Source organism: Pan paniscus, chromosome 18 (assembly GCF_029289425.2).
Source record: "Pan paniscus chromosome 18, NHGRI_mPanPan1-v2.0_pri, whole genome shotgun sequence".
In the NCBI taxonomy this organism is placed as follows: Eukaryota; Metazoa; Chordata; class Mammalia; order Primates; family Hominidae; genus Pan; species Pan paniscus.
In genome coordinates, this window is record NC_073267.2 from 12900513 (window position 1) to 12912545 (window position 12033).

Consider the following 12033-nt stretch of genomic DNA (forward strand, 5'->3'; position numbering starts at 1 on the left):
GACCCATATTGTCTGATTGTAGGTCACAAGACCCCCATTTCAGAAGGGTTCCAGCCCCGCACCCTGGAGGAAAGAATACTGCACAGAGAAGCCAGGAAGCATCTGGACAGACAGGCCTTGCAGGGTCTCCCCACTCAGTCTGTTCGTCTTAGACCATACCCTTTTTATCCAATCACATTGTTAATCTTGATTATCCAGTGATGTCTCCATAAAAGGCCCAGGAAGACAGGATTCAGGGAGCTTCCAGGTAGCTGAATAAGTGGAGATTCCTGGAGGTTGATACATGGGGAGAGCATGGAAGCTCCGCACCGCTTCCCATACCTTGGCCTGTGCATGTCTTCATTGTATCCTTTGTAATATCCTTTATAATCACCAGAAAATGTGTTTCTCTGAGTTCTGTGAGCTGCTCTAGCAAATTAATGGAACCCAAGAAGGGGGTTGTGAGATCCGCATTTTATCGCTAGTGAGTCAGAAGTACAGGTAAAACAACCTGGGGCTTGTGGTTGGCATCAGAAGTGAGGGGCGGTCTTGTGGGTCTGAGCCTCACCCTGTGGGATCTGATGCTGTCTCCAGGTAGATGTGTCAGAATTGAATCAGAGGCCACCCAGCTGGTGTCCGCTGCAGAACTGATTGTTTGGTGGTAGGGAGAAACCCCCACACATTTTGTCCCAAGAAGTCGTCTTTGTTGATGGTTGTGGTATGACAGCAGAAGGAAAATGGTTCATGTTTTCCCACTTGTACCTACCAATACCTTTTTGCATGAGATGGGTTTAACTTGCGTTTCCCTGACCACAGATGAGGTTGCCTATCTTTTCATTTGCCTGTTCCCCATTCTGGGTTTCACATATGACTTCTCACAGCCTTTGTCCATTTTTCTACTGCACAGTATTTGGTTTTCTTGCTTTCTCACTGTTTTTATATCTCCTTTTCAGTTACATGTATTTTACATACCTGCTCCTAGTCTTTGGCTTAATCATTCACTTTAAAAGTAGAAAATTTAAAACATACGTAAAAGCAGAGGGAATTATGTAACAAAAACCCATGTCCCTATCACTCAGCCTCAGTAATAATCAACTCAAGGTCATTCTTGCTTTGCTCATACTCTACTCATTACTTCTCAACTCATATTATTTGGATGTATATCCAATCCATCTTATGCTTTCATTCATAAATACCCAATATTTACTGCTAAAATATATTCACAATACCATTATCACACCTATTTTTATTTTATTTATTTATTTTTTTGAGAGTGAATCATGCTGTATCACCCAGGCTGGAGTGCAGTGGTGCGATCTCAGCTCAATGCAACCTCCGCCTCCTGGGTTCAAGCAATTCTCATGCCTCAGCCTCCTGAGTAGCTGGGATTACAGGTGTCCACCATCATGCCTGGCTAATTTTTGTATTTTTAGTAGAGACGGGGTTTCACCATTTTGGCCAGGCTGGTCTCGAACTCCTGATCTCAAGTGATCTGCCCGCCTCAGCCTCCCAGAGTGCTGGGATTACTGGCGTGAGCCACTGCACCTGGCCTAACACCTATTGTTAACAGTAACTTCATGGTATCATGAAATACCCAGTCAGTGTTCAGTATTCTCCAGTTAGCTCAAAAGAGTTTTCCATGTCTTTGTGTTGATCAGGACCCTGATAAAGTTCATATAGTGCAGTTGGTTGGTGTGCCTCTTCAGGCTCTGTTAATTTGTAGATTCCCTTGCTATCACTCTCTTTTTTCCATTGTCTTTTTTGTCATTATTGTGGAAGACACTTGGCTCCTTGAACTGTAGGTTTTCCCAGTTAGGATTTTGCTAATGGCAATCCTATGGTGATGTTTGTCATGTTCCTCTGTCCCTTACCTTTCCTTTAAATTGGTCATTGACTCTGGAGGCTTGATGAGTTTCAGGTTTGGTTTTTTGCCCCAACGATGTCACAGGTGGTGGTGTGTGTTTCCATCAGGAGGCTCACAAATGTTGGTCTAGGAAAGCACTATTGGAGGTGCCAGTTCACACCAGACCCCATTTGTTTCAGTGGGGCCAGTATGCAAATGTAATCCGCATCTCCCCACCCCCTACCATATTGAAAGCCTAATAGTGCAGTCCCTGACTGAGTTTGCTTCCCTAATTCCTGACAGCTCCAAGACTTTGTACATGTTTTTGTGGATTTCTTTAATTAGGTAGTTAGGAGTTTCCTTAAGAGGAAGCATATTTAGGAAGGACCTGTTGTATACTAAGAACCCTTTCAGGGAGGTGATATCATCTCCATTTTACAGGTTTACTGAGGTTCAGAGAAGCCTCCAGTCATTCTGTAAGTGTATGTAATAGAGCCTGGATTCAGACTCTGGTTTAATTACAAAGCCCATTTTCTTTCTCCAAGCTACACCAGCTCTAGAGAATTGCAGGAACGGGTATGGGAGAGGGGGTCCCCTTATGGTACCCATTTCCGCCTGCCAAGGTTCCAGCATCCCTGCAGTGGCCCTGCCACCCGTGTTGCACATTAGAGACTTGGGCAGCATCTAATCTACCTCCTCTGAGAAAGGACAATGGGATGTGGGGATGGAGGCCTGGCTCTGACCTGTCTCCCAGTGTGAGTGGGGTAGGTCTTGAAGGTGGGCCAGCCTCTCTGTTGTCCCTGCCCAACACCAGGGGTCCCAGCCTACTCCAAGGCTAGCCTTGCAAGAGAGGGGCTCAGTGGGCAGTCAGGAACCAGGCAGTGGTCCCATTTCTTAGGACAGGTTCAGTGTCAGGTGGTAAATGGTAGGTGACTGTTGTCACTGTAGATAAATTTTTGGAGAGCAACATCAGTGCATCAATCTCATTGTGGATAATAAAACCCAATTAACCTGTACAAATGAATAACTGCTGATATTAATAGCTAATATTTATTAATTGATATCAGTCAAAAATTTGGCTTCCCTCTTGTATATTAGTAATTCATTTAATCCTCACGTGGCCTAATAGTGATTAATATTATGATGGCTATTTTGCAGAAGACAAAGCTGAGACTCAGAAATGATGCAACTCTCCCAGCATCCCACACTGAGAAGTGGCACTTCTGGATCTGACTTAAAAAATTAAATTTTTGGTTTTTTAAATTTATTTTTTTCTTGAACTTTTTTTCATATTATACAATATGATATACTAATGGTAATATTTTTGCTTTTAACAGTTGGGAAGTATCAAAATTTTTAGATTCATGACAAACCTTAGCATCCCCATGCTAAAAAGTTAAGTAGTAAAAAAGGGTAAAATAAATTTCTTCCTGTCTCTTACCCCCTGATTTTCCTACCTGGAATCAGTAACTGTTACCAGTCTTGGGTTTCTCTTTCTAGGTATGAGTGATGCCTCAGTACACCGCTTGCTTGTGCCTATACATGTTAATAATGAGCACATGCCTATTCATGTTAATAACGAGTGCATGCCTATACATGTTAATAACGAGCATGCACCTATACATGTTAATAACGAGCGTGCGCCTATACATGTTAATAAGGAATAGCCTGCTGAATTCCTTCTTCTGTGTCCTACCTTTCCTCATTTAACAGTGTGCTTTAGAGATCTTCTAATTTTACTTCATGAGTAGAATTGTTGTTCATTTTAAGAACCGTGTCTTGTTCCCTTGAACTGACAAAACCGTCATGGATTTCCCCAGGTCCCTGTTGGATGTTGCATGGTTTCCCGTTTTTGTTTTTACAGTAATGTTGGGATAGCATCCTGGGTGGAAATCCTCAATGTAGATGAAATCCTCCCTTTAGACTGGAAGGCTGGCTGGCAGTCCACAGGGCTCAGTTAGACTGGGTGAAAACCCAGAGGTCTTGCCCTGCAGGACTCTTGGGGCTTTGGAAAGGGTGACCACCTCCTCCCAGCCTCCTCCACCTGCTGCAGGAATATCCTTTTTGAGGCTCATAATCCTTTCAGAGGTCACGATGTAGTTCCAACAATGCGTTGGGCATACAAATTAAGTATTTTCCTTTTTTATGAATTTGACAACTGAGTTGCAGAAGGATTTTGGCCGCTGCACCTCCAGTCCCCCCCCCGCCCCCCCCGCCCCACCAGTTTCTCCTCATGCTCCCCCAGGGTGCTGGACCTCCTGCCCTGTGCTGCCTCTCACTCAGGGCCTTTGTTCCTAGTGTTCCCTCGCCTGGAACACTGCCCAGTGCCAGGGCTGCATATCAGCCCAACGCTTCCTCAGGAATCCTCCCTGAAGCCCTGACAAGGTCAGATTTTCCATGTTGACTATGATGCTGACATGTGTCTCTCCCTTCCTGTCTTAATGTAATGTTACATTGATTTATCACTGATCAGTGTTATCTTGCCCGCGTCCACAAGGGCAAGTTTTTGTTTCTTTCTGCTCCCTTTGGGTTTCAGTGATTCACATGGTAGGTGTTCAGTAAATGTGGGTCAACTCATTGAGTGAATGAGTGAATGAATGAATGTCACCAGTGGGCCCCCATGCCATGCCAGCCCATTTCTCCTCTGTGCCATGCTCCCTCTGCCCAAGTCTGATGCCCTGCAGGACAGAGACAGCCATTTACACAGAGGCAGCTCTCGTCATCAGATCCTTTCCTCTGGTAGGCTGTGATGGCCAGAAGGGAGGAGCAAGTAAAACGGTCACTAAGGGCCTGAAGGCTGTCAGAAGAGCTTGCCATTTGGACCGGGTCCCCAGGGGATACCCCATTATTGCCTCAGGCCTGCTTTGGTCATCATCTCAGAGTCAGACAGCCAGGGCAGAAGAAAGAAGGCCGTTTCCAGCTCAGTTTTCCTCCTGGAGTCGTCTTTTGTTTTTTTCTCTGGCTTTTCACTGTAAGAGGCATCTATTTTGGGAATCTCAGCCACTTCCCTCTTCCTTTCCATGGGGCCTGGATCCCTGACCACACTGGATTAGGCTTCCTCCCAGACACCAGGGTGTTCGAGTGACTCAGGGTCAGGACTGTCTGCTTTAGGTGGAAACCCAAATCTGCTCTTCTATCTGCTGGGAATAAACATAGTGCTGACCATAGTGTGAGGTTCTGTGAGATTCTGCCAGTGAAACAGTGCTCTCTGTGCTGGCCCTCATGTCCCATTTCCGACTCCGGTCCCCTGTGCCTAGCACCATTCCCAGCATGTAGTAGGTGCTCAGTAAATGTTTGCTACATGATGACTTCATTTTCATAGGGCAGGGGCTGAGTGCATAGACCAAATGATAATTCAGAAAAAAGAGATGAGCAGGGTTAGTTTCCTTTCAGTGGTATCTTTTTATAATGCAGGTTGAGTAGCTCTTTTCTGAAATACTTGGGACCACAAGTGTTTCAGATTTCTTTACATTTTGGAATATTTGCATTATACTTGTGGGTTGAGCATCCCTAATCCAAAAATCTGAAATCTGAGGTACTCCAAAATCCAAAATTTTTTGGGTGCCAACAGGATGCTCAAATGGGATTGGAGCATTTTGGATTTCAGATTTTAGGATTAGGAATGCTTAACTTGTATCACTATATATACTTTACTTTTTTTTAGAGACAGGGTCTTGCTGTGTTGCCCAGGCTGGAGTGCAGTGGCACCATCATAGCTCGGTGTAACCTCAAACTCCTAGACTTAAGCAATCCTCCTGCCTCAGTCTCTGGAGTAGCTGGGACTACAGGTGTGCGCCACCAAGCCTGGCTAGTTATGTTATGTTACGTTACGTTACATTACATTACGTTACGTTACGTTACGTTACGTTACGTTACGTTACGTTACGTTATTTTTGTAGAGGGAGGCTCTCACTATATTGCCCAGGCTGGTTTTGAACACCTGGCTTCAAGCGATCCTCCTGCTTTGGCCTCCCAAATTGCTGGGATTATAGGCGTGAGCCACCAAACTTGGCCTGTGTATCCTTTTAAGCTAAGACACTTAAACTTTTAAGGAACAGGAGTTTGGGATTAAGGATTGAATTTTTCTCTCTTCTTTCTTTTTTTTTTTCTTTTTTTTTTTTTACTGTGAGTATTTTTAGGACTCTTATTATGTTTTTCCCCTTTGGTATAAGATGTGAATGAATGCTGGAGATTTTTACCTTTTAGCAGGATTTGATTACACTCTGGGAGCAGAGCTCCCGGTTTGAGTAAGAAATGGAGACAGGGAAATAGAACCTTGTAAGACTGCAAGTTGTAGAGGTCAATTAAAGACACAGTGCGGTGAAAGCTAAACGTGAAGCCACTCATTAAATGCAGTTTGTTCCCATGGTGGATGCAAACACGAGCTCACTTCATATAATGGACGTTGGATTCCACTTTATTTTGGTCCCATTGGCAAGGCTCTGTTTCTCTGTCCCTAGTCCCGTTTCTGATCACCTCCACTTAAGCAGAAAAGATGGCCTGGCTTGGTAAGACTTGCTGCCTGTGGAACCACTGCTCTGACTCCAAGCATCCATGCTGTCGGCTCCTTCCCACCACCTCTGCTCTCTCACTCATCCCCTCTGTTGTCTGCCTGATGAGGGAACCACCCTTTGGCAGAGCTTTGCTGTGTGTTTGGTGTGCATTTTTTTCCTTGCACCCTCTAGGCAGTCCTTATAATTTTCTTATTAGGCCCATTTTTCAGCTGAGCAAATTGAGGTACAGAGAGGTTTTGTGACTCACCCAAAGGCACACAGCTTCATGGTAGCACCTGAATGTAAACCCAGGACTCTTTTGTTCCATACCACCACACTGCTCACTCTTTTATTTTATGTTTTCCAATTTCAAGCAAAATGTGGTGTCTGTTGTGCTCCAGGCACAGCACTCTGGATGGTTTTAAACATTCAGATACTTGTGTGGTGAAGCTCTCAAACATGCCCATTCTTTATCTGCAAAGTGAATCTCTCCCTTTCTTATCTCTCCTTCTCACTTCATACATCAGGAGTTGTGTGTGTGTGTGTGTGTGTGTGTGTTTAGCATACTCATCACATGGTGTTTATGTCAGGCTCTTCGGAGGGCGGGCGCGGTGGCTCATGCCTGTAATCTCAGCACTTTGGGAGGCCAAGGCAGGCGGATCACTTGAGGTCAGGAGTTCGAGACCGGCCTGGCCAACATGGTGAAACCCCATCTCTACTCAAAATATAAAAATTAGCCATGCATGGTGGTGTGTGCCTGTAATCACGGCTACTTGGGAGGCTGAGGCAGGAGAATCGCTTGAACCCGGCTGGCGGAGGTTGCAATTGAGCCGAGATCACGCCACTACACTCCAGCCTGGGTGACAGAGCAAGACTCCATCTCAAAAAAAAAAAAAAAAAAAATGCCCTTTGGAAACTTGTAATCTAGAGAAGGCAGAGTTTCCCAAAAGCAGAACAGTGGGCTGGGTGCGGTGGCTCACGCCTGTAATCCCAGCACTTTGGGAGGCCGAGGCAGGCGGATCATGAGGTCAGGATATCGAGACCATCCTGGCTAACATGGTGAAACCCCGTCTCTACTAAAAATACAAAAAATTAGCCATGCGTGGTAGCAGGCACTTGTAGTCCCAGCTACTCGGGAGGCTGAGGCAGGAGAATGGCATGAACCCAGGAGGCGGAGGTTGCAGTGAGCAGAGATCGTGCCACTGCACTCCAGCCTGGGTGTCAGAGTGAGACTCTGTCTCAAAAAAAAAAAAAAAAAAAAATGAGAACAATGATTGAGTGGGGGGTTTGCGTAGTTGCTTCATATATTTTTAAAAAAGGACCTGGGGTTCTGTGATGCAGTAAGCCTGAAAAATGTTGGAATAGAGGTTGTTTGATAGTCTTCTATACGTGGGATTTCCCTCAAGGGTCACACACGGGGGTGCTCCGTGCTTCTCCAAAGGGATGGGCTAGGTACAGCAGCATTTCCCAAAATTATTTCCCCAAGGAACACTATTGCAGTCATTATGTTCCAGAATTATTTCCCTGAGGAACATCTTCTCTAAGAAGATGGTCATGGAACTATTTTCCGATGAGTGCATTTGGAAAAGGTAGGGCCATTAAATGTCATGTTTTTTATTGATGTGCTAACTAGCAGGGAGCTCATCAGAGCCTGCGTTATCTCATGAGCCTGCCCTGGCATGGAGTCTGCAGGGCCCGGAGGAGAGGAAGTGACATAGCGTGGCTGTGGGGTGCAGTGGGCCTGCCTGTGTTTAGTCTCAGGTCCAACTGGCCTCCCACCCACTCACCAGCCTGGTCGGAGTTTGGTCTAGAACAGCACTGCCTTTCCCAGGAACTTTGGGCCTCTGCCACCTGGGCTGTCTCTTATATTCTGCATTTTCTCCCACTCTCTCCATTTCTCCTCCTGTTTTTGTGTCTTTGTTTCTTCTTTGGTCTCTGTGTGCTTCTCTTTTTGTTGTTCTTTTGTGTCTTTCTCTCCCTCCCTTTCTCTCCTTTTGTTTCTCTCTCTGCTCCTTTCTTTGTCTCTGCCTCTGTCTCTCTCTCTCTCTTTCTTTTCCTCTGTCTGTCTCTTCCCCCTGCCTGACTCTCTCTCTCTGGTTGCAATCCTCTCCGTCTCCCTTCCCTTCCACTCTCCCATTGTCTCCAGTTTAATAAACATTTACATTGCTGTATGTTACCATGATAATTGCCATTCATTGCAATTGCCCTGAAAAACTACAAAGCCTTTCCATCTCCCCTTCATTATCGAAGCCTTGTGTGTTTCATGAGGGTCCCTGTGGAGTGGGCCATTGCCTGCCTTCCAGCGTATGGCCGACCCCTGATGAGTGTTTCTGGAGCACTTTGTGCTGTGGTGTTTGCCACTCTGCAGTACCACTTGGCGTTGACTTCCATTTTCCCCTGTGGACCTGGAGCTTCCCTGAGAGAGAGACTGTTGTCTTCATTTTCCTACCCTCAGAGGCTGGAACACGTAATCACTCAGGGAGCATATGACGTATACATCTGAGTGTGCACCTGGAGTATCTCTGGCAACACTCTGTTCACTAGCATGTTCGATTATCCAGAAAGCTGCCTTCCTGTCTTGCTCAATAACACCTCATGTGGGTCCTCGCTGTGAGCCGTCTGTGTTTCCTGGGGCACCTTGCTTCGTCTGAGATGACTGAGCTGATGGGAGAGAAAGATGAGTAATTTCATATCCAGGGATGAGATAGATGGAAAAACCCCATCCCAAGTTTTGTAATAAGATTCACTGTAAAATAAAATGCTCCCTGGGACTTTCTTGGTTTCTTTAAAACCTTCGGAGGGAGTGATCTCATTTGAGGGCTGATGCTATTTAAGTATGAAAGCTTAATAAGAAATCTGTTTTTCTGCCAGGTGGCACTTGCCGCATAGCTAATGATCAAGTACCAGATTGTCTCCTGTCCCACGGCAGTGTTAGACTTCGTGTTCCAAATTATAAGAGGCTTTTTAACTCAGCGCTTGGACATCCCTGTTTTAATCGTCTGCCGTCTTGAAGGAGATTATTTTTAAAAGTGCCATTTAAGAGGGGCTACTAAAAATATATCTCACATAGAGGCTTAACTCAGAAATATTAGCCTTTGACACAAAATTATTTGGAAAGATGCTTGTGGAACCCACTTTAAACCTCTCAGATCCAGAGAAGAAAAGCATCTCTTTGGGCCTAGCTGTGTTTTCCTGACCATGGCCAAATACCCCAGGTGATCACATTCTCCTTGCTGTTCATGCAGGTGCTTCTTGCACCTGGGGGAGTTGGAAGTATTAACATCACAGAGCTTTCTTTTCTGATGCACCTGTGTGAAACTCATCTTTTACATGGCTTGCTCATCACCATGGGTAGTCATTTTCCCCTGGGGACCCATGAGGGGCTGGACTCTAGGGTTTGAGTGGAGGAGTTTGGTTGTCCAAAGCATCTAGCTGTGGAACTTTACACTTCCCTGAAGATCAAAGTTTCGTGTCAGCTGGCAAATGCAGTGTATGCAAGCTTATCTTTAAAGCTGGTCCTATGTTGATGCAAATAGAAAGCATTGGCAAGGTGCAAAATAATCAAGATTTAGAAACTTGGTACTCTATAATGACTTCAGCTGTGAGTCAAGAGAGGCATTTTCCACACTGGCTTACATCGCCTGTCGGTCACTGTGTTTTGTGTGGCCGCTTTACCCAATGTGAGGCAGACTACGGAGATGTAGCAGACATGGAAAATACAGTCCCTGCCTTTGAGAAGGTCAAAGCCCAGAATATATTTCATGTGACTTGTGTCTCTCTGGCTTCACTTCGTGGTGATTTGGCATGGAGACAGAGGTCCTGCTTGGATAATGCTGAGATCTTTCCTGCCACTGATCCTGAAGGAATAGAAGCTGGGATTGGAAGGCAGCTTTTGACCCCTCCGTTCTACCTGTCCTGTCTTCTCTTCTCCAGCATATGTTTGTGAACGCGTGGTTTGAGTTTGCCGCTCACAACGTCACCTGCAGGAGAAGTGACAGGCAGCGGCCACCAGGATTCTCCTGGGGCTCACGTGCCCCCTGTTCTCATTTTAGTTACCACCCAGTCCTTCTTGAAATGGCCTCTCTGTTCTTTGAATTTCATCTGAACCAGGTGCACAGATATGGATTTATCAAAATCCTGAGCTCATGACCCACATTCATTATTGGTGCAAGAAGGCCTGCTCTGATTGAATAAGTAAGCTTCCTCTGATCTCATTCTTGGTCTCTTATAGAAACTGCCCCCAGACTCCACTCACCTCTCCCACAGGGAGTAATCTCAAGACCCTGGTTCTTTGCTCCTGCCTGGTATGCATGTTATTAGCATGTTCATATCTTTTTTTTTTTTTTTTGAGACGGAGTTTTGCTCTGTCACTCAGACTGGAGTGCAGTGGCGCGATCTAGGCTCACTACAACCTCCGCCTCCCAGGTTCAAGCAATTCTCCTGCCTTAGCCTCCCGAGTAGCTGGGATTACAGGTGTGTGCCACCGTGCCCAGCTAATTTTTGTATTTTTAGTAGAGATGGGGTTTCACCATGTTGGCCAGGCTGGTCTTGAACTCCTGGCCTCAAGTGATCTACCCACCTTGGCCTCCCAAAGTGCTGGGATTACAGGCATGAGCCACCGTGCCCGGCCGCATGTTCATATCTTAATATGATGTCATGAGCATGGGAAAGGGGTTCCTGTGCCTGGGGCAACCGCGTGGGACTCCTCTAGAAGCTGGTCTGGGCCAGGTCCTCTCCTGTACATGGTCAGATGATGACACTGTCCTTGACCATTTCATTTTTGTCATCCTAAAAATGTGGACCCTCCCAGTGCTTTCCATTCTGTCTCAGTGCCACCTTGTAAATCTCACTGGCTATGACACATCCATCTAGATACTAAGTTAATTTATTCAATTTCTGCTAAATTAACACACACAGTATTTCCAGGGATACATAATAACCACATGATTATATTAATAGTTGTATAAGCCTTCTAACTAAATACATTATACTTATTCCTTAATTTAATATATTTATTTCCCTGCATTGAGAGTTCACTTCTTGTTAGTCACACCTTCCGCACAAGTTGCACCTGATGTTCTATGTATTTTTTGAAAGATTTCTTCTTATTTTAAAAAATCTTTCTTTGAGGCCAGGCACAGTGGCTCATGCCTGTAATCCCAGCACTTTGGGAGGCTGAGGTGGGCTGATCACCTGAGGTCAGGCAGGAGTTTGAGACCAGCCTGGCCAACGTGGTGAAACCCTGTCTCTACTAAAAATACGAAAAATTAACTGGGCGTGGTAGCATGTGCCCTTAATCCCAGCTACTCGGGAGGCTGAAGCAGAAGAATCGCTTAAATCCAGGAGGTGGAGACTGCAGTGAGCCAAGATGGTGCCATTGCACTCTAGCCTGAGAGACAGAGCAAGACTCCATCTCAGAAACAAAACAAAACAAAAACAAAAACAAAAAACAATCAACAACAAAAATAAAGGTGGCTGGGTGCGGTGGCTCACACCTGTAATCCCAGCATTTGGGAGGCCGAGGCGAGCGGATCACCTGAGGTCAGGAGTTCGAGACCAGCCTGGCCAACGTGGTGAAAACCCATCTCTACTAAAAATACAAAAATTAGCTGGGTTTGATGGCAAGTGCCTGTAATCCCAGCTACTTGGGAGGGTGAGGCAGGATAATTGCTTGAACCTGGGAGGTGGAGGTTGCAGCAAGTGGAGATTGCGCCATTA

General features: G+C 45.6%; 1 protein-coding gene across 3 annotated transcripts in view; it reads left to right on the plus strand.

The window, feature by feature from the left end:
- SNX29 (sorting nexin 29) overlaps positions 1 to 12033 on the plus strand; it is a 593890-nt gene that overhangs the window by 377650 nt on the left and 204207 nt on the right. The gene's annotated exons all lie outside the window — the stretch shown is intronic.